Source organism: Bubalus kerabau, chromosome 5, assembly GCF_029407905.1.
Source record: "Bubalus kerabau isolate K-KA32 ecotype Philippines breed swamp buffalo chromosome 5, PCC_UOA_SB_1v2, whole genome shotgun sequence".
Classification (NCBI taxonomy): Eukaryota; Metazoa; Chordata; class Mammalia; order Artiodactyla; family Bovidae; genus Bubalus; species Bubalus kerabau.
The window spans coordinates 63,220,605-63,242,506 of record NC_073628.1 but is presented as its reverse complement, the minus strand read 5'-3'; positions in this window follow the sequence as shown (position 1 = coordinate 63,242,506).

Below are 21,902 nucleotides of genomic sequence, written 5' to 3'. Positions count from 1 at the left end.
AACTGAAATCTGCATTTGTACAAGCTCTTAAGGTTATCATGTGGTCCAGTGAAGTTAAAGAATAATCATATTAAAATGCAAAATCATCTTTTATTGTTTTTCTTTGTCATTTCATTTTCTGTGAACCAGCACCACTTCAGTGCTGTAATATCCTCCAGGAGAAGACAGATCACGTCCTGCACGTTGCTGCTCATGTGTTGTGTGTGTGCCCCTGTGTTTGTATTTCCTCTTTTTAATTCCCTCCCCTCTACCTGTTATTATGAATTTATTAAGAAACAGACTTAAAACAGGACCTAACTTGACTGTAGCTAAGGAAATCTCTCTGATCCTTGGGGCATGACACATCTCCCACACAACAGGAGTAACAGCTACAAAAGTATATATAGTGTTCCATATCTTACTTCTCTACTCCTAGCATGTTACTTGTACATACATTCACCAAATTTCTTTCTAAAAATGTCTGAAAGTATCACAAGTTGTTGCAAAATCTTGAATTTATCTCTTTTAACATGAATTTTTTAACACTGATATATCTTATCTGAATTTTACCTCCTTTAACTTTAGGTCTTGGAATTAATTTAAAATCTCATGTTTATATTTTCTTGTTTTTTAAAAATTGAACTCTAAGTTTAGTCTATTAAAAGATTTATGTGAATAAATTCTGTAATTCAAAAGAGCCATGCATCCCAAAGTTCATCGCAGCACTATTTACAGTAGTCAAGTCTTGGAAGCAACCTAAATGTCCATCAACAGATGAATGGATGAAGAAAATGTGGCACATTTATTCAATGAAATATTAGTCATAAAAAATGAATGAAATAATGCCATTTGCAGTAACATGAATGGACCTAGAGATTATCATACTAAGTAAAGTAACCCAGACAAAGACAAATATTATATGGTATTGTTAAATGAACTTATTTACAAAGCAGTAATAGACTCACAGACATAGAACACAATATTATGGCTAACCAAGGGAAAAGGGAAAGATAGATAAGGACGGATAAATTAGGAGTTTGGGATTAATTTATATACACTACTATACATAAAATAGATAAATAATAAGGACCCAGCATATAGCACAGGGAATTATACTCACTATTTTCTAATAACCTATGTTGTGCTTAGTTGTTCAGTCATGTTTGACTCTTGGTGACCCCTCTGGGCTATAGCCTGGCTCCTCTGTCCATGGGGATTCTCCAGGCAAGAATACTGGAGTGGGTTGCCATACCCTCCTCCAGGGAATCTTTTAAACTCAGGGATAAAACCCAGCTCCCCCAAATTGCAGGTGCCATCTGAGCCACCAGGGAAGCCTGTAATAACCTATAAAGGAAGTGAAAGTCGCTCAGTTTTGTATGATTCTTTGTGACCCCATGGACTATAGAGTCCATGGAATCCTCCAGGCCAGAATACTGGAGTGGGTAGCCTTTTCCTTCTCCAGAGGATCTTCCTAACCCAGGGATCAAACTCAAGTCTCCAGCATTGCAGGCAGATTCTTTACCAGCTGAGTCGCAAGGGAAGCCCTATAAAGGAAAACAATCCGAAAATTTTATATACATATATATATATATATATATACACACACGCACACACACACACACACACACACACACACACACACACACATATATAAAGCTGAATCCCTGTGTTGTACACTTGAAACTAACCCAACATTGCAAATCAACTATAGTTCAATAAAAAAGACTATTTTTTGTAATTAATGACTTTTTAATCTTTAAAGATTTCTTTCATCCTACTTTTTTTCTATAATTTTTCAGCATTTTATTCTCCATTTCTAGTTAAAAAATGTTTTTCCATCTTTTATGTTTTCCTTTTATGTGTACACACTGATTTTTTTGGTCCAGGTTTTGTATGTTGGTCTATCTCTAATTAAAGATAGCAAGGAAGAACACCACAGCAGTGGTGGTGAAGAAGACAGCTGACATTGTGAATTAGGAAGTCTTTCTTCCCTCAGGTTTTCTCAGCACATAGCTCTTTGGTTTTTTTCTTAGTGGTTTTGCAAACAACACTATACTTAAAAATATCACTATGATTCTGGAGACTTACTGTTCATCCCTGCTCAACTGTATTTCTTCTTGAAATTATAACTTCTGTTTACTAATAAAGTGATTTTTTCCAGATATTTTAGCCTGCCTTATTATTAAAAATACAGCAACATATTCAATCTCCATTCTCATCAATAAGAACAATGAAGATTGTAATAGTCAGCAGTCACCAAAAAGGTCTTACATGCAAAGTATTTAAAGACATATTCTATAAAACATTCAATCAAAGATGTCACCAATGTTATTTAAATGATGAGACCTCTTGAGAGAGAAGAGAGACAAGTCTAGACAATTTTTATTTATTTATTTATTTATTTTAGTAGCTTAGTGGAGAAACGGTTGAGTATGTTGAGCTGAATCAAGAGGAGATTAGGCTGACTACAATTGCTGAGCTTAGGAGAATCCTTAATATTCATAAGGATACCTCATGGATCAGGAACTTCCATTGTCACATGACTCCTAGTGTCTTTTACCCCTATCCGTGTACACAAGTGGACAGTTATGGAGCAGTGTGTCTCTTGGTTGTGATACTGGTCATTGTTTCTGCAGACTATCTGTGAGTACTGAAAATCTGGGACTTCATGTTTACCGATTTATTACTAGTAACTTTTTTTTTTGCAAATAAACCCATTCTGTATTTGCATTATATAATGCTAGTGGTACATGCTCTGACCCATTTATACAGATGAAAAGAAATGATGAACTTGTCTAAGAATGAAGAGCTAAGCCCAGCCCGTCAGAGTACAGGTAAGACCAGTCAGGAACTGAAACCCACAAGGTACAAAGTCTTAGGCTCCACTGACTTGTCAAACATTTTGATAGAAGGTAGGATAGTATAGCAGAACTGGAGACTGAGTTTCTAATAGGCCATATAGTGGCAACTTCTGAGAAAGAAACACAGTCCCTGATGAATCAGAAAAGCAATTGAAACTCCATCAAGTAGCTTAAAAGTCTATTACCTTGTGGCAGACTGTTGGGCATTTCCCAGAATGCAGTGGTGTACCTGTTACTGCTCCTGTCCCTGTAAGACTCTTCCAATAAAAGCCACACCTGGATTATATGCTGTATAAGCATCTGCTACTGTTTGCTTGACACAAATACCCCAAAACATATTTACCAACACCTTAATTCAGTCCGTGCTTCTAGTTATCAAAGTCTGAAGTGAATGTGTGACAGTGAAAAGTTAGTATGTTAAATAACTGAGAATTCATGCATTAAAATGCTACAAATATATTAAAGTAATATTAATGACACATGCTCATTGGACTTTAAGTAAAATCAATTTATACAAAGAGTATTAGACAAACTATTCTTTGTTTTATGAGTCCATTTACATAAAGTAATTATAGATAATTATCTACCCGAATATTAACACTTGTCTATGTACAAATTTCCATTTTATCTGAATTTTACAATATTTCACAATAAGCATGGAATACTAAGAGAAGCTGATAGCAAAGGTTCCTAATGGTAATTTAGCAATTATATATTTTTAGGGCATTCACTTTCCTGGTTTGTCTAACATTATTCCAGTTTTATCACTTAAAGTCCCAAGAAACTTCATCAGCTCTAGGCAAATGAGGTGACTGGTTAGCCTAACAACCAGCACATCACTATTAATAAATATTTCAGGTACATAGAAGTCACTTAATAAATACATGTTGAATAACTTACTGCTAAGTTATTAAAATAATTATCTCTGGAAACTGAAGTAACATCATCAGAAGTAAATGAAACAAACCCTATTTTAGACCAGACATTAGTGTAACATAGCTATCACAAATTTTGGGGTTAGCCAAAAATTTTTGTTTGGTGTTTTCTGTACTGTCTTACATAAAAATTTGAACTGTTTGGCCAGCCTGATACATTACTTTTGCCAGCTTATTTTTCAAGGTGAACTCTGACTGTGTGACTGAGTTTGGGGTAATAAAATGTGAACATCAGTGATGTGCTCCATGCTGGATCTTGGCCCATACAAGCCTTATATAAATTCTGCTATGTTTTATTGCTCCACATTTTGGAAAGGTGAGTGTCTAGTAACTAGAGCAGAGTATCTGGCTGAGCAGAAGGCCCTGAAGTTACAGGTAATGGCCAAGCCTAGGTTGGAGGGAATAATAGTCCCTGAATGACTATACAAAATGTAACAAGCACATCAAAGACAAAATATTAGACTCTACATGAGAAAAAAAATAAATTTTATTATTAACTTTTGTCACTGAACTTTAGGGCTTAATTCAGAAACAAAAGTTATTTATCTAATTCAGTAACCATGTTACATATTATCAATTGTTACATATGTTCTTTTATACAAGTCCATTTTAGCAAACTATGTACTTTTCACAAAAAAATGTATACTCATCCATTCTTAATAAGACATTCTTTTCACTACTTAAAAAATATATGTCCATTAACTAAGGGTAAGTAGTTTTTTAACAATAAAATCCTAAACTTAAAGCTTTGGACAGCAGAGAAAAAACCAAAAACAAAATGAAAAGGCAACCCTCACAATGGGGGGAAAATTGCAAATGAAGCAATGGACAAGGGGTTAATCTTCAAAATAAACCACTGATGCAGTTCAATGTAAAACAAAAATGAAAACAAAAACAAAAACAAACTCACAAAGTGGGTGGAAGATCTAAACAGACATTTATCCAAAGAAGACAACAAATGGCTAAAAAAGAACATCATTAATTATTTAAAAAATTCATATCAAAACTACAATGAATATTGCCTCACACTAGTCAGTATGGCCATTATCAAAAAATCTATAAACAATAAAAGCTGGAGAGGGTGTGGGGAAAAGGAATCCTCCTACACTGTTGGTAAGAATGTAAATTAGTGCAACCACTGTGGAGAACAGTATGGAAGTTCATTAAAAAACTAATAATAAGCTACCTTATGACCCAACAATCCCACTCCTGGACATATTTCCAGAGAAAACAGTAATTTAAAATGATACATGCACCCAAATGTTCACTGCAGCCCTGTTTACAATAGCCAGGACATGGAAGCAACCGAAATGTCCACCAACAGATGAATGGTTAAAAACGTTGTGGTATTAAATACAGAGGAATATTACTCAGTCATAATAAAGAATGAAATAATGCCATTTACAGTAACATGGATATGCACCTAAAGATTGTCATGCTGAGTGAAGCAAGTTAGACAAAGAAAGACAAATACCATATGACAGCATTTATACATGGGATCTAAAACAAAGGGTACAAATTAACTAATCCACCAAACAGTAACAGAGTCAGACGTAGAAGATAAACTTATGGTTACCAGCAGGTAAGGGGGAGGGAGGATATTTTGGAAGATTGAGATTGACATAAATACACTAATATACACAAAGTAGGGCTTCCCAAGTGATGCAGTGGTAAAGAATCCATGTGCCAATGCAGGAGACACAGGTTTAATCTCTGGGTTGGGAAGATACACTGGAGGAGTAAATGGCAACTCACTCCACTATTCTTGCCTGGAAAATCCCATGAACAGAACAGGGGATCTTGGCAGGCTGCAGTCCATGAGGTCGCAAAAAGTCAGACATGACTTAGCAACTGGTCACACATACATAATATAGATAACTAACAAGGACCTGTTGCATAGCACAGAGAACTCACTCAATATTCTGTAATGCATTATAGAGGAAAAGAATCTGAAAAAGAATCAGTTCAATTCAGTTGCTCAGTTATGTCCAACTCTTTGCAACCCCATGGACTGCAGCACACCAGGATTCCCTGTCCATCATCAACTCCTAGAGTTTGCTCAAACTCAGATCCATCGAGTCAGTGATGCCATCCAACCATCTCATCCTCTGCAGTCCCCTTCTCTTCCTGCTTTCAATATTTCCCAGCATCAGGGACTTTACCAATGAGTCAACTCTTTACATCAGGTGGCCAAAGTATTGGAGTTTCAGCTTCAGCATTGGTCCTTGCAATGAATATTCAGAGTTGATTTCCTTTAGGATTGACTGGTTTGATCACCTTGCTGTCCAAGGGACTCTCAAGAGTCTTCTCCAACACCACAGTTCAAAAGCATCAATTTTTCAGCACTCAGCTTTCTTTATGGTTCAACTGAAAACTCCACATTCAAAAAACTAAGAACATGGCACCCAGTCCCATCACTTCATGGCAAATAGATGGGGAAACAATGGAAACAGTGACAGACTTCATTTTCTCAGGCTCAAAAATCACTGCAGATGGGGACTGCAGCCATGAAATTAAAATACATTGCTACTTGGAAGAAAAGCTATGACAAATCTAAACACCATATTAAAAACCAGAGACATTTATTTTGCCAACAAATGTCCATATAGTAAAAGCTATAGTTTTTCTAGTAGTCATATATGGATGTGAGGTTTGAACCATGAAAAAGAGCGGCTATATGTATATGTATAACTGATTCACTTTGCTGTATAACATTCACTTTTCTGTACACCTGAAACTAACACAACATTATAAATGAAGTATATTCCAATAGAATTTTTAAAAATCCCAGTGAAATTTCTGATGGTCTAAGCAAGTCAGGAAAGCATTACTTTTTACTCTTGCCAGTGATATTTCATAAGAACTATGAACAAATAGGCATGATACAGCTCACAAACAGACAAATATGGACATGCTTACTCATAAACACAAATAAGTTTTTCATTTATATACAAAGCTAGAGAAGTTTCTGAGCTTTCACTGAATTTATACTTATAGGATTACTAGAACTTGCCATTGTCTTAGTAACTGGATTTCCTAATCACAATATTTATTTTCAGCTGAAATATGTGACCTATGACAACAGTTTACAAGCCTTGAGAGTATTTTCTTTCTCTGTTTTTATGTTTTTACAAAAACTGAAATTATATGGCTCTGTATCATTATTTCTAGGGCTTCCCTGGAGGCTCAGGGGTAAAGAATCAGCCTGCCAAGCAAGAGACTTGGGTTAGATTTTGGGATCAGGAAATTCCCCTGTAGATAAATGGCAACTCACCCCAGTATTCTTGCCTGGGAAACACCATGGACAGAGAAGCCTGACAGGCTACAGTTAATGGGGTTGCAAAGAGTCAGACACGACTTAATAACTAAACAACAATAAATTTTTAATTCTACATGTCTGTAAAACTGACCTTGTAAGCACATTTTAATTTAACAATGAGAGATTAATTCAGGTTTATCTTCAGAGTATAAGTGGAACTGTTTACACCTTATCTGTCCAGTTAGATCAATGTAAAGTTAGCCAGGATAATTTGTGCAGTTTTTATCTAATGATAGGCATAAATCCATGGATTCTGGGATCTTTAAATGTTTACACTATGGCCCATTTAAAAAGAGCACCTATATGATTTAGACCATGATAAATTAAATGAGAAAATTTAAATGTATTAAATGATCCACCTTGCTATCTATATATGCTAACAGAAGTGCTGAACTGAATGACTCCTCTTTTTGTGTGTCACTAGAATTTAATGTTAAGATTTGATTTCCATAAAGGCTCACCATTTTGCCCTTTGTCAAGTTCTCTATTTATAAGGTTGTCTGACTCATTTCCATAAGAAAAAAGAACGTGCTTTTAAAATTTAACTTGAATATCTTAAGGGCAAAAAGTAAAAGTAACTGCTTTCCAAATGGCTAGATTTCCAACATACAATGATTGCTTGCTCAACAAGTAAAACTGTTTTTACATATTATTCCTCTCTTTGTTAATTTATCATTCTTTTTAATGATTGAAGTTAAGGAAAATGTTTGATAAGTAGTGATTTTCAAATCTGAGATTTAATCAAATGTTTTAATCAAGAAAAATTGAACCCTGTGCAACAATAATCAGGATGAATAACTTTACAAATATAGCCATAGTTATTTTATTTTTTTGTAAATATACACCCTATATTTACCAGTGACAGTGTTAGTCTCTCAGTTGTTTGCCAATCTTTGTGACTCCATGGACTGTAACTCACCAGGCTCCATCTATCCAAAAAATTCTCCAGGCAAAAATACTGGAGTGGGAAGCCAAAAATAATGGTAGTAAGATCATTTTCCAGGGGATTTTCCCAACCTAGGGAACAAAACTGGGTCTCCTGCATTGCAGGTAATTTTTTAACCATCTGAACCACCAGTTCAGTTCAGGTAAGTCACTCAGTTCAGTTCAGTTCAGTTGCTCAGTCGTGTCTGACTCTTTGTAACCCCATGAATCACAGAACGCCAGTCCTCCATGTCCATCACCAACTCCCAGAGTTCACTCAGACTCACGTCCATTGAGTCAGTGATGCCATCCAGCCATCTCATCCTCTGTCGTCCCCTTCTCCTCCTGCCCCCAACCCCTCCCAGCATCAGAGTCTTTTCCAATGAGTCAACTCTTCACATGAGGTGGCCAAAGTATTGGAGTTCCAGCTTTAGCATCATTCCTTCCAAAGAAATCCCAGAGCTGAACTCCTTCAAAATGGACTGGTTGGATCTCCTTGCAGTCCAAGGGACTCTCAAGAGTCTTCTCCAACACCACAGTTCAAAAGCATCAATTCTTCGGTGCTCAGCCTTCTTCACAGTCCAACTCTCACATCCATACATGACCACTGGAAAAAAACACAGCCTTAACTAGATGGACATTTGTTGGCAAAGTAATATCTCTGCTTTTCAATATGCTATACAGGTTGCTCATAACTTTCCTTCCAAGGAGTAAGCATCTTTTAATTTCGTGGCTGCAATCACCATCTGCAGTGATTTTGGAGACCAAAAAAATAAAGTTTGACACTGTTTCTACTGTTTCCTCATCTATTTGCCATGAAGTGATGGGACCAGATGCCATGATCTTCATTTTCTGAATGGTGAGATTTAAGCCAACATTTGCACTCTCCTCTTTCACTTTCATCAAGAGGCTTTTGAGTTCCTCTTCAATTTCTGCCATAAGGGTGGTGTCATCTGCATATCTGAGGTTATTGAGATTTCTCCCGGAAATCTTGATTCCAGCTTGTGCTTCTTCCAGCCCAGTGTTCCTCATGATGTACTCTGCATATAAGTTACATAAGCAGGGTGAAAATGTACAGCCTTGACGTACTCCATTTCCTATTTGGAACCAGTCTGTTGTTCCATGTCCAGTTCTAACTCTTGCTTCCTTATCTACATAACAGGTTTCTCAAGAGGTTAGGTGGCTTGGTATTCTCATCTCTTTCAGAATTTTCCACAGTTAATTGTGATCCACACAGTCAAAGGCTTTGGCATAGTCAATAAAGCAGAAATAGATGTTTTTCTGGAACTCTCTTGGTTTTTCGATGATGCAGCAGATGTTGGCAATTTGATCTCTGGTTCCTCTGCCTTTTCTAAAACCAGCTTGCCAAATATCAAAATGAATCCGCCACAGGTATACATGTGTTCCCCATCCTGAACCCTCCTCCCTCCTCCCTCCCCATTCCATCCCTCTGGGTCGTCCCAGTGCACCAATATTTGGCAAAACTAATACAATTATGTAAAGTTTAAAAATAAAATAAAATTAAAAAAAAAAAAAAAAACCAGCTTGAACATCTGGAAGTTCACGGTTCATGTATTGCTGAAGTCTGGCTTGGAGAATTTTGAGCATTACTTTATTAGCGTGTGAGATGAGTGCAATTGTGCGATAGTTTGAGCATTCTTTGCCACTGCCTTTCTTTGGGATTGGAATGAAGACTGACCTTTTCCAGTCCTGTGGCCACTGCTGAGTTTTCCAAATTTGCTGGCATATTGAGTGCAGCACTTTCACAGCATCATTTTTCAGGATTTGAAATAGCTCAACTGGAATTCCATCACCTCCACTAGCTTTGTTCGTAGTGATGCTTTCTAAGGCCCACTTGACTTCACATTCCACGATGTCTGGCTCTAGGTGAGTGATCACACCATCATGATTATCTGGGTCGTGAAGATCTTTTTGTACAGTTCTTCTGTGTATACCTCCCACCTCTTCTTAATATCTACTACTTCTGTTAGGTCCATACCATTTCTGTTCTTTATCGAGCCCATCTTTGCATGAAATGTTCCCTTGGTATCTCTAATTTTCTTGAAGAGATCTCTAGTCTTTCCCATTCTCTTGTTTTCCTCTATTTCTTTACATTGGTCACTGAGGAAGGCTTTCTTATCTCTTCTTGCTATTCTTTGGAACTCTGCATTCAGATGCTTATGTTTTTCCTTTTCTCCTTTGCTTTTCGCTCCTCTTCTTTTCACAGCCATTTGTAAGGCCAGCTCAGACAGCCATTTTGCTTTTTGATCTGAGCTACAGTTAGCTCCAGGTCTTGTTTTTGTTGACTGTATAGAGCTTCTCCATCTTTTGTTTCAAGACGGGCGGGTCATGGTGGAGAGGTCTGACAGAATGTGGTCCACTACAGAAGGGAATGTCAAACCACTTCAGTATTCTTGCTTTGAGAAACCCATGAACAGTATGAAAAGGTAAAATGATAGGATATTGAAAGAGGAACTGAATTCCCCAGGTTGGTAGGGGCACAATATGTACTGGAGATCAGTGGAGAAATAACTTCAGAAAGACTTAAGTGATGGAGCCAAAGCAAAAACAATACCCAGTTTTGGATGTGACTGGTGATAGAAGCAAGGTCCGATGCTGTAAAGAGCAATATTGCATAGGAACCTGGAATGTCAGGTCCATGAATCAAGGCAACTTGGAAGTGGTCAAACAGGAGATGGCAAGAGTGAATGTCAACATTCTAGGATCAGAGAACTAAATGGACTGGAATGGGTGAATTTAACTCAGATGACCATTATATCTACTACTGTGGGCAGGAATCCCTTAGAAGAAATGGAGTGGCCATGATGGTCAACAAAAGAGTCTGAAATGCAGTACTTGGATGCAATCTAAAAAATGACCGAATGATCTCTGTTCGTTTCCAAGTCAAACCATTCAATATTACAGTAATCCAAGTCTATACCCCAACCAGTAATGCTGAAGAAGCTGAAGTTGAATGGTTCTATGAAGACCTACATGACCTTTTAGAACTAACACCCAAAAAAGATGTCCTTTTCATTATAGGGGACTGGAATGCAAAAGTAGGAGTCAAAGTCAAGAAACACCTGGAGTAACAGGCAAATTTGGCCTTGCAATATGGAATGAAACAGGGCAAAGACTAATAGAGTTTTTCCAAGAAAATGCACTGGTCATAGCAAACACCCTCTTCCAACAACACAAGAGAAGACTCTACACATGGACATCACCAGATGGTCAACACTGAAATCAGATTGATTATATTCTTTGCAGCCAAAGATGGAGAAGCTCTATACAGTCAACAAGTCACTTAGTCATGTCCAACTATTTGTTAGCCCATGGACTGCAGCATGCCAGGCTTCCCTGTCCATCACCAACCCCCAGAGCTTGCTCAAATCATGTCCATTGAGTCAGTGATGCCATCCAATCATCTCATCCTATGTCATCCCCTTCTCCTCCCACTTTCAATATTTCCCAGCATCATGGTCTTTTGAAATGAGTCAGATCTTCACATCATGTGGCCAAATTATTGGAGTTTCAGCTTCAGCATCAGCCCTTGTAATGAATATTCAAGACTGATTTTCTTGAGGATTGACTAGTTTGATCTCCTTGTAGTCCAAGATACTCTCAAGAGTCTTCTCCAACACCACAGTTCAACAGCATAAATTCTTTGGTGCCAGCTTTCTTTAGAGTTCAAATCTCACATCAGTACATGACTACTGGAAAAACCATAGCTTTGAGTAGACAGATCTTTGTTGGCAAGGTCCACCAGGGGACCTTTAGTTACCAGGAAAGTCCATATTGACCAGAAGAAACAACTTAAATTACTTGTAGTCTATAATAAGAAAACCAAATTTAGAGAAAAACTTACAAATCCTAGGTCAGAATTTGCCCTCATAGAGGATGATTTCATTAAATGTATGAATTCTTAACCTAGTCTTAATAACATAGATTTGATCTTACACCATTGGCTTATTTGCAAGTACATATGGTAAATACTTATTTTAAATGATTAAAAAGTATATCATTTACATTACCACTTACAATACATTTCTTTAGCACATTTACAATACTTCATATGGGGACTCATTTCAGTTGCCCACTCTTGTCCAAATCTTTGTGACCCCACGGACTACAGCATGCCAACCTTCACTGTCCATCACCAGCTCTTGGAGACAACTAAAACTCATGTCCATCGAGTCAATGTTGCCATTCAACCACCTCATCCTCTTTTGTCCCCTTCTCATCCCACCTTCGATCTTTCCCAGCATCAGGGTCCTTTTCAATGAGTCAGCCCTTTGCTTCAGGTGGCCAAAGTACTGGAGTTTCAGCTTCAGCATCAGTACTTCCAATGAATATTCAGGACTGAGTTCCTTTAGGAATGACTGGTTGGATCTCCTTATAGTCAGTCCAAGGGACTCTCAAGTGTCTTCTCCAACACCACAGTTCAAAAGCATCAGTTCTTCGGTGCTCAACTTTCTTTATATTCCAAATATCACATCCATACAAGACTACAGGAAAAACCATAGCTTTGACTACTTGGACCTTTGTTGGCAAAGTACTGTCTCTGCTTTTTAATATGCTCTCTAGGTTGGTCATAGTTTTTCTTCCAAGGAGCAAGCATCTTTAATGCCATGACTGCAGTCACCATCTGCAGTGATTTTGAAGTCCAAGAAAATAAATTATCTCACTCTTTCCATGGTTTCCCCATCTATTTGCCATGATGTGACAGAACAGGATGTCATGATCTAAGTTTTCTGAATGTTGAGCTTTAAGTCAACTTTTCAGTCTCCTCTTTCATTTTCATCAAGAGGCTCTTTAGCTCTTCTTTGCTTTCTGCTATTAGGGTGGTGTAACGTGCATATCTGAGGTTATTGATATTTCTCCCACCAATCCTGATTCCAGTTTGTGTTTCATCCAGCCTGGTATTTCACATGATGTACTCTGAATATAAGTTAAATAAGCAGGGTGACAATATACAGGCTTGACATACTCCTTTCCTGATATGGAAACAGTCTGTTCCAGGTCCAGTTCTAAACGTTGTGTCTGGACTTGCATACTGATTCTTCAAGAGCAGGTCAGGTAGTCTGGTATTCCCATCTCTTGAAGAATTTTCCACAGTTTATTATGATCCACAAATTCAGAGGCTTTGGCATAGTCAATTAAGCAAAAGTAGATGTCTTTCTGGAACTCTATTGCTTTTTTGATGATCCAACGGATGTTGGCAATTTGATGTCTGATTCCTCTGCCATTTCTAAATTCAGCTTGAACATCTGGAAATTCTCAGTTCACAGACTGTTGAAGCCTAGCTTGGAGAATTTGAGCATTAATTTGTTAGCCTCTGAAATGAACGCAATTGTGTGGTACTTTGAACATTCTTTGGCATTGCCTTTCCTTTGGATTGGAATGAACACTGTGACCTTTTCCAGGATTGTAGCCGCTAATGAGTTTTCCAAATTTGCTGGCATATTGAGTGCAGCACTTTCACAGCATCATCTTTTAGGATTTAAAATAGCACAACTGGAATTCTATCACCTCCACTAGCTTTGTTTGTAGTGATGACTTCTAAGGCCCACTTGACTTCACATTCCAGGATGTCTGACTCTAGGGGAAAGATTGCACCATTGTGGTTATCTGGGTCATGAAGATATTTTTTGTATAGAGTTTCTGTGTATTCTTGCCACCTCTTCTTAATATCTTCTGCTTCTATTAGGTCCATACCATTTCTGACCTTTATTGTGTCCATGTTTGCATGAAATTTTCCCTTGGTATCTCTAATTTTCTTCAAGAGATCTCTAGTTTTTTTTTTTTTTTTTTTCCATTCTATTATCTCCCTTTATTTCTTTCCATTGACCACTGAGGAAGTCTTTCATATCTCTCCTTGCTATTCTTTGGAACTCTGCATTGGTATATCTTTCCTTTCCTCCTTTGCCTTTAGCTTCTCTTCTCTTCTCAGCTATTTGTAAGTCCTCTTCAGGCAACCATTGTGCCTTTCTGAATTTTTGAATCGTCTTGATCACTGCCTTTTGTACAATGTCATGAACATCTGTCCATAGTTCTTCAGGTACTCTCTATCAGATATGATCAATTGAATCTATTTGTCATTTGCACTGTAAGGGATTTGATTTAGGTCATACCTGAATGGTCTAGTGGTTTTCCCTAATTTCTTCAATTTAAGTCTAAATTTGGCAATAGCGAGTTCATGATCTGAGCCACAGTCAGCTCCCAGTTTTGTTTTTGCTGACTCTATAGAGCTTCACCATCTTTGGCTGCAAAGAATATAATCAATCTGATGTCAGTATTGACAATCTTGTGATGTCCATGTGGAGAGTCTTCGCTTGTGTTGTTGGAAGAGGATGTTTACTATGACCAGCTCATTCTTCTGGCAAAACTCTGTTAGTCTTTGACCTGCTTCGTTTTGTACTTCAAGGCCAAATTTGTCTGTTACTCCAGATATCTCTTGAATTCCTCCTTTTGCATTCCAGTCTCCTATAGTGCAAAGGACATCTTTTTTGAGTGTTAGTTATAGGTCATGTAGGTCTTCATAAGTTCAGTTCAGTCGCTCAGTTGTGTCCAACTCTTTGCAACCCCATGAATCACAGCATGCCAGGCCTCCCTATCCATCACCAACTCCGGGAGTTCACTCAGACTCACATCCATCGAGTCAGTGATGCCATCCAGCCATCTCATCTTCTGTCGTCCCCTTCTCTTCCTGCCCCCAACCCCTCCCAGCATCAGAGTCTTTTCCAATGAGTCAACTCTTCCCATGAGGTGGCCAAAGTACTGGAGTCTCAGCTTTAGCATCAGTACTTCCAAAGAAATCCCAGGGCTGATCTCCTTCAGAATGGACTGGTTGGATCTCCTTGCAGTCCAAGGGACTCTCAAGAGTCTTTTCCAACACTACAGTTCAAAAGCATCAATTCTTCAGCTCTCAGCTTTCTTCATAATCCAACTCTCACATCCAAACATGACCACTGTAAAAAGCATATCCTTGATTAGACTAACCTTTGTTGGCAAAGTAATGTCTCTGCTTTTGAATATGCTATCTAGGTTGGTCATAACTTTCCTTCCAAGGAGTAATTTCATGGCTGCAGTCACCATCTGCAGTCATTTTGGTCTTCATAGAATTATTCCACTTCAGCTTCTTCAGCATTACTGGTCAGGGCATACACTTGGATTACTGTGAAACTAAATAGTTTGCCTTGGAAATGAACAGAGTTCATTCTGTCGCTTTTGAGATTGCATTCAAGTACTGCATTTCTGACTCTCTTGTTGACTAACATGGTTATTCCATTTCTTTGTAGGGATTCTTGCCCACATAGTGAAAGTGGAGAGTGAAAAAGTTGGCTTAAATCTCAACATTCAGAAAACGAAGATCACGGCATCTGGTTCCATCACTTCATGGCAAATAGATGAGGAAAAAGTGGAAACAGTGTCAGACTTTATTTTTTGGGGCTCCAAAATCACTGCAGGTGGTGACTGCAGCCATGAAATTAAAAGATGCTTACTCTTTGGAAGGAAAGTTATGACCAACCTAGATAGCATATTCAAAAGCAGACACATTACTTTGCCAACAAATGTTCATCTAGGCAAGGCTGTGGTTTGTCCTGTGGTCATGTATGGATGTGAGAGTTGGACTGTGAACAAGGCTGAGCGCTGAAGTATTGATGCCTTTGAACTGTTGTGTTGGAGAAGACTCTTGAGAGTCCCTTGGACTGAAAGGAGATCCAACCAGTCCATTCTGAAGGAGATCAGCCCTGGGATTTCTTTGGAAGGAATGATGATAAAGCTGAAACTCCAGTACTTTGGCCACCTCTTGAGAAGAGTTGACTCATTGGAAAAGACTCTGATGCTTGGAGGGATTGGGGGCAGGAAGAGAAGGGGACGACAGAGGATGAGATGGCTGGATGGCATCACTGACTTGATGGATGTGAGTCTGAGTGAACTCCGGGTGTTGGTGATGGACAGGGAGGCCTGGCTTGCTGCGATTCATGGGGTTGCAAAGAGTCGGACACGACAGAGTGACTGAACTGAACTGAACTGAAATATAATAGTGATCTGAGTTAAATTCACCAATTACAGTCCATTTCAGTTTACTGATTCCCATAAATTACGATGTTTACTTTTGCCATCTCCTATCTGCCAAAGCCTTTGACTGTGTGGATCACAATAAAGTGTGGAAAATTCTGAAAGAGATGGGAATACCAGACTACCTAATCTGCCTCTTGAGAAACCTATATGCAGGTCAGGAAGCAACAGTTAGAACTGGACATGGAACAACAGACTGCTTCCAAATAGGAAAATGAGTACATCAAGGCTGTATATTGTCACCCTGTTTATTTAACTTATATGCAGAGTACATCATGAGAAACACTGGACTGCAAGAAGCACAAGCTGGAATCAAGATTGCCGGGAGAAATCTCAATAACCTCATATATGCAGATGACACCACTCTTATGGCAGAAAGTGAAGAGGAACTAAAAATCCTCTTGATGAATGTGAAAGTGGAGAGTGAAAAAGTTGGCTTAAAGCTCAACATTCAGAAAATGAAGATCATGGCATCCGGTCCCATCACTTCATGGGAAATAGATGGAGAAACAGTGGAAACAGTGTCAGACTTTATTTTGGGGGGCTCCAAAATCACTGCAGATGGTGACTGCAGCCATGAAATTAAAAGATGCTTACTCCTTTGAAGGAAAGTTATGACCAACCTAGATAGCATATTGAAAAGCAGAGACATTACTTTGCCAACAAAGGTTTGTCTAGTCAAGGCTATGGTTTTTCCTGTGGTCGTGTATGGGTGTGAGAGTTGGACTGTGAAGAAGGCTGAGCACCGAAGAATTGATGCTTTTGAACTGAGGTATTCGAAAAGACTCTTGAGAGTCTCTTGGACTGAAAGGAGATCCAACCAGTCCATTCTAAAGGAGATCAGCCCTGGGATTTCTTTGGAAGGAATGATGCTAAAGCTGAAACTCCAGTACTTTGGCCACCTCATGTGAAGGGTTGACTCACTGGAAAAGACTCTGATGCTGGGAGGGATTGGAGGCAAGAGGAGAAGAGGAGGACAGAGGATGAGATGGCATCACTGACTCGATGGTCGTGAGTCTCAGTGAACTCCGGAATTGGTGTTGGACAGGGAGGCCTGGCGTGCTGCAATTCATGGGGTCGCAAAGAGTCAGACACGACTGAACGACTGATCTGATCTGATCTGATCTGACCACTTCCAATTTGCCTTGATTCATGGAGCTAACATTCCAGGTTTCTATGCAATACTTTACAGCATCAGACTTCTATCATCATTAACTTCCACAGCTGGGTGTTGCTTTTGCTCTGGCTTTGTCTTTTCTTTCTTTTTGAAATTATTTCTCCACTGATCTCCAGTAGCATATGGGCACATACCGACCTGTAGAGTTCATCTTCAGTGTTCTAATTTTTTGCCTTTTCATACATGTCATGGGGTTCTCAAGGCAAGAATACTGAAGCTTTGACTAGATGGACCTTTGTTGGGAAAGTAATGTCTCTGCTTTTTAATAAGCTGTCTAGGTTGGTCATAACTTTTCTTCCAAAGAGAAAGCCTTGTTTCCCCATCTATCTGCCATGAAGTGATGGGACTGGATGCCATGATCTTATTACCTGAATGTTGAGTTTTAAGCCAACTTTTTCATTCTCTGCTCTTTCACTTTCATCAAGAGGATCTTTAGTTCTTCTTTGCTTTCTGCCATAAGGGTGGTGTCATCTGCTTATCTGAGGTTATTGGTATTTCTCCTGGCAATCTTGATTCCAGCTTGTGCTTCATTCAGCCCAACATTTCACATGATGTTATCTGCATATAAGTTAAATAAACAGGGTGACAATATGCAGCCTTGACTTAACCCTTTTCAAATTTGGAACCAGTCTGTTGTTCCATGTCCAGTTCTAACTGCTGCTTCTTGACCTGTATACAGAATCTCAGGAGGCAGGTAAGGAGGTCTGGTATTCCAATCTCTTGAAGAATTTTCCACAGTTTATTGTGATCCACAGAGTCAAAGGCTTTGGCAAAGTCAATAAAGCAAAAGTAGATATTTTCCTGGAATTTTCTTCATTTTTTTTAATGATCCAACAGATGTTGAAAATTTTATTTGTGCTTCATGTACTGTTGAAGCCTGGCTTAGAGAATTTTAAGCATTGCTTTGCTAGTGTGTGAGATGAGTGCAATTGTTCAGTACTTTGAACATTCTTTGGCATTGCCTTTCTTTTGGGTTGGAATGAAAACTGAACTTTTTCAGTCCTGTGGCCACTGCTGCATTTTCTAAATTTGCTGGCATATTGAGTACAACACATTCACAGCATCATCTTTTAGGATTTGAAATAGCTCAACTGGAATTCCATCACCTCCACTAGCTTTGTTCTTAGTGATGCTTTCTAAGGCCCACTTGACTTCACATTCCAGGATGTCTGGATCTATGTGGGTGATCACACCATCGTGGTTATCTGGGTAATGAAGAACTTGTTATGTATAGTTCTCTTGTGTATTCTTTCCACCTCTTCTTAATATCTTCTGCTTCTATTAGGTCCATATCTTTTCTGTCCTGTATTGTGCCCATCTTTGCATGAAGTTTTCCCTTGGTATCTCTAATTTTCTTGAAGACATCTCAAGTCTTTCCCATTCTGTTATTTCCGTCTATTTCTTTGCTTTGATCACTAAAGAAGTCTTTCATATCTCTCCTTGCTATTCGTTGGAATTCTGCTTTCAAATGGGTATATCTTTCCTTTTCTCCTTTACCTTTCACTTCTCTTCTTTTCTCAGCTATCTGCAAGGCCTCCTCAGACAACCATTTTGCCTTTTTTCATTTCTTGTTCTTGGGGGTGGTCTTGACCCTGCTGTAAAATGTCATGAACCTCTGTCTATAGTTCTTCATGCACTCTGTCTGTCAGATCTAACCCCTTGAATCTATTTGCCATTTCTACTGTATAATTCTAAGGGATTTGATTTAGGTCATATCTGAATGGTCAAGTGGTTTTCCCTAATTTCTTCAATTTAAGTATTAATTTGGCAATAAGGAGTTCATGATCTGAGCCATAGTCAGCTCCCAGTCTTGTTTTTGCTGACTGTATAGAGCTTCTCCATCTTTGTTTGCAAAGGATATAATCAATTTGATTTTCAATATTGACTGTTGGGTGATGTCCATGTCCCTAAAAATGGTATGACATAATAATATTTAAATAGTCCCATGTCATCTGATAACCCCGACTGGAATAGCCAATCAATATATTGATTAAACTCTAGATCCCACATGTTGCAACTAAAACTCAGCGCAGTCAAATACGTTGTTGTTTTGTTGCTAAGTTGTGACTGACTCTTTTCAACCGCATGAACTTTAGCCCATCAGGCTTCTCTGTACATTGGATTTTCCAGGCAAGAATACTGGATTGGGTTGCCATTTCTTTCTCGAAGGAATCTTCCTGACCCAGGAATTGAACCCACATCCCTGCATTGGCAGGTGGGATCTTAACCACTGAGCCAATAGGGAAACCCAAAATAAATAAATAAATATTCAAAAAGACAACTTTCTCATTTTCACTTTATAGTCATCCTGAAACTTCAGGCTTCTTAACTCCAAGGTGGTTTTTATTTCCGAAATTTCCCTATTTTTGAACTACTCTTAAATGCGCAATAGACCCTTAATAAATTCTATTTATTAAGTTAGTGGTTTTTTTTTTTTTTTTTTACTATTTCTAGATTTTTGACAGTAATTATAATGACAACCCACTCCAGTGTTCTTGCCTGTTCGACCCCATAGACGGTGGAGCCTAGTGGGCTGCCATCTATGGGGTCGCACAGAGTCAGACATGACTGAAGCGACTTAGCAGCAGCAGCAGTATAAGGGTCTTTAAAAATGGAAGCTGGAGACAGAAAAGTCAATATCAGAGTGATGCAATGTGAAAAATCTTCAATAGCCAGTTGTAACTTTGAAGATGGAAGAGGAACATCAGCCCCAAGTATGCATGCAACTTTTAGAAGCTGGAAGTGGCAAAAATAACCTCGTTCTTCCCTCGAGGCACCGGCAGGGAATATGATACTCCTGACACCATGATATTAGGCCACTGAGACTCATTTTGGACTTCAGATAATCCGAAATTTAAGATAAAACAATTGTGTTATTTTAAGCCACAGATTTTGTGATAATTTATTACAGCAGCAACGAGAAACTAATTCAGAGGGTTTATTTTCTTTTTCAAAGATATATACATTTTTTTCAAATGTATGCATGCATGCATGCTAAGTTGCTTCAGTCATGTCCTACTCTGTGCAACCCTATAGACTGAAGCCTGCCAGGCTCCTCTGTCCATGGGATTCTCCAGGCAAGAGTACTGTAGCGGATTACCATTTCTTCCTCTAGGGGATCTTCTTAACACAGGGATTGAAACCGCATCTCCTGTGTCTCCTGCATTGCACATGGATTCTTTACCACTGAGCCACCAGGGAAGCCCTCAAATAATATTAATTATTAGTTCAAATATATTTTCCACTTTCCTCCTCGAACTCTTCTTCTGGGATTCCAAATTATGATATTAGTACAACTGATATAACCCACAACTCACTGGTGCTCTGTTCACTGTTACTTTTTCTGTGTTTTAGTCTATTACTTCTCTGGCATCTATTTGGATAGTCTCTTTTGTAATGTTCTTTACATATAGTGATATATTTTTCTATAGCGTTCAATTTTCTGTTAACCCATTCAGTGTACTTTTCATTTAAGATATATATTTTCACCACTGGCAGTTTCATGTCTCTCCTCCCCAAGTTTCTGTTTTTGTCTGCTTTCTTAAATACATGGAGTATATTCACAATAGGGGTATTAATATCCATATCTGTCTTTTCTATTATCTGGATTATTTCTATCTCTGTTCCTGTTGATTGATTTCTATTTTGTTTAGGGGTCTATTTTTCTACTTCTGTGGATGAATGATGACTATTTTATTGGGTGCTAGCCATCTTGGATTTTACTCTGGTTGGTCCTAAATTTTGTTATACTTCTTAAAATATTATTGATTTCATTCAAGTTTAGTTAATTTATTTTTAATATATTTAATTCTTTAAAGAGATATTTTTAAGCTTTTTTAGGGTGTGTCCAGAGCACCCTTTGCTGCTGCTGCTGCTCAGTCACATCAGTCATGTCCAACTCTGTGCGACCCCATAGATGGCAGCCCACTAAGCTCCTCTGTCCCTGGGATTCTCCAGGCAAAATACTGGAGTGGGTTGCCACCCTTTACTCAAGTGTTAATTTTACACCGCAAGTAAAATAAGAAATTTTCTGAACATTCTATGAGATGCCACATGACTGAGGAGGTTTTTCTTTTTTGGCTGATTGGAGCACAGACTAGTCACCAAGTCATGTGAGTTCCAGGGACTCTCCTGCCTACTTGTTTTCTGTGTTTCCCTCCCTGGCTGAGTAACTTTCTTTCCATTCATGCCCAGTTGAGAACTCTGCTCAGGACTCAAGTAGAAACGTAAATGCAGATCTCCTGGGATCCCATCTTGTTGCAACCTCCTCATCTCCACTGTGTTGTCCTCTAAACATGACACGTCTAAGTCTCCTCAACTCAGCAAGTCCACCAAGTTCTTTGTGAGTTTTCCCTCTGTGTCTTGTAACATGGAAATTCTCTCTAGGCAATAACCTGAACCAAAGGAGTGTTCACCAACTTCATGTCCTTTTTCTCCAGAACCAATTTCCTCTGTTGCCTGGTTTCTAATATTTGAAACTGCTTATCACACCTTTTTAAAAATGTCTATTTAATGGGAAAGGGTAAATCCAGCCCCTACTATCGAAATTGGCACTAGTGGCAAAAATGTGTCTGTCAATGCAGGAGACACAAGAGATGTGGATTTAATCCCTGGGTTGGGAACAT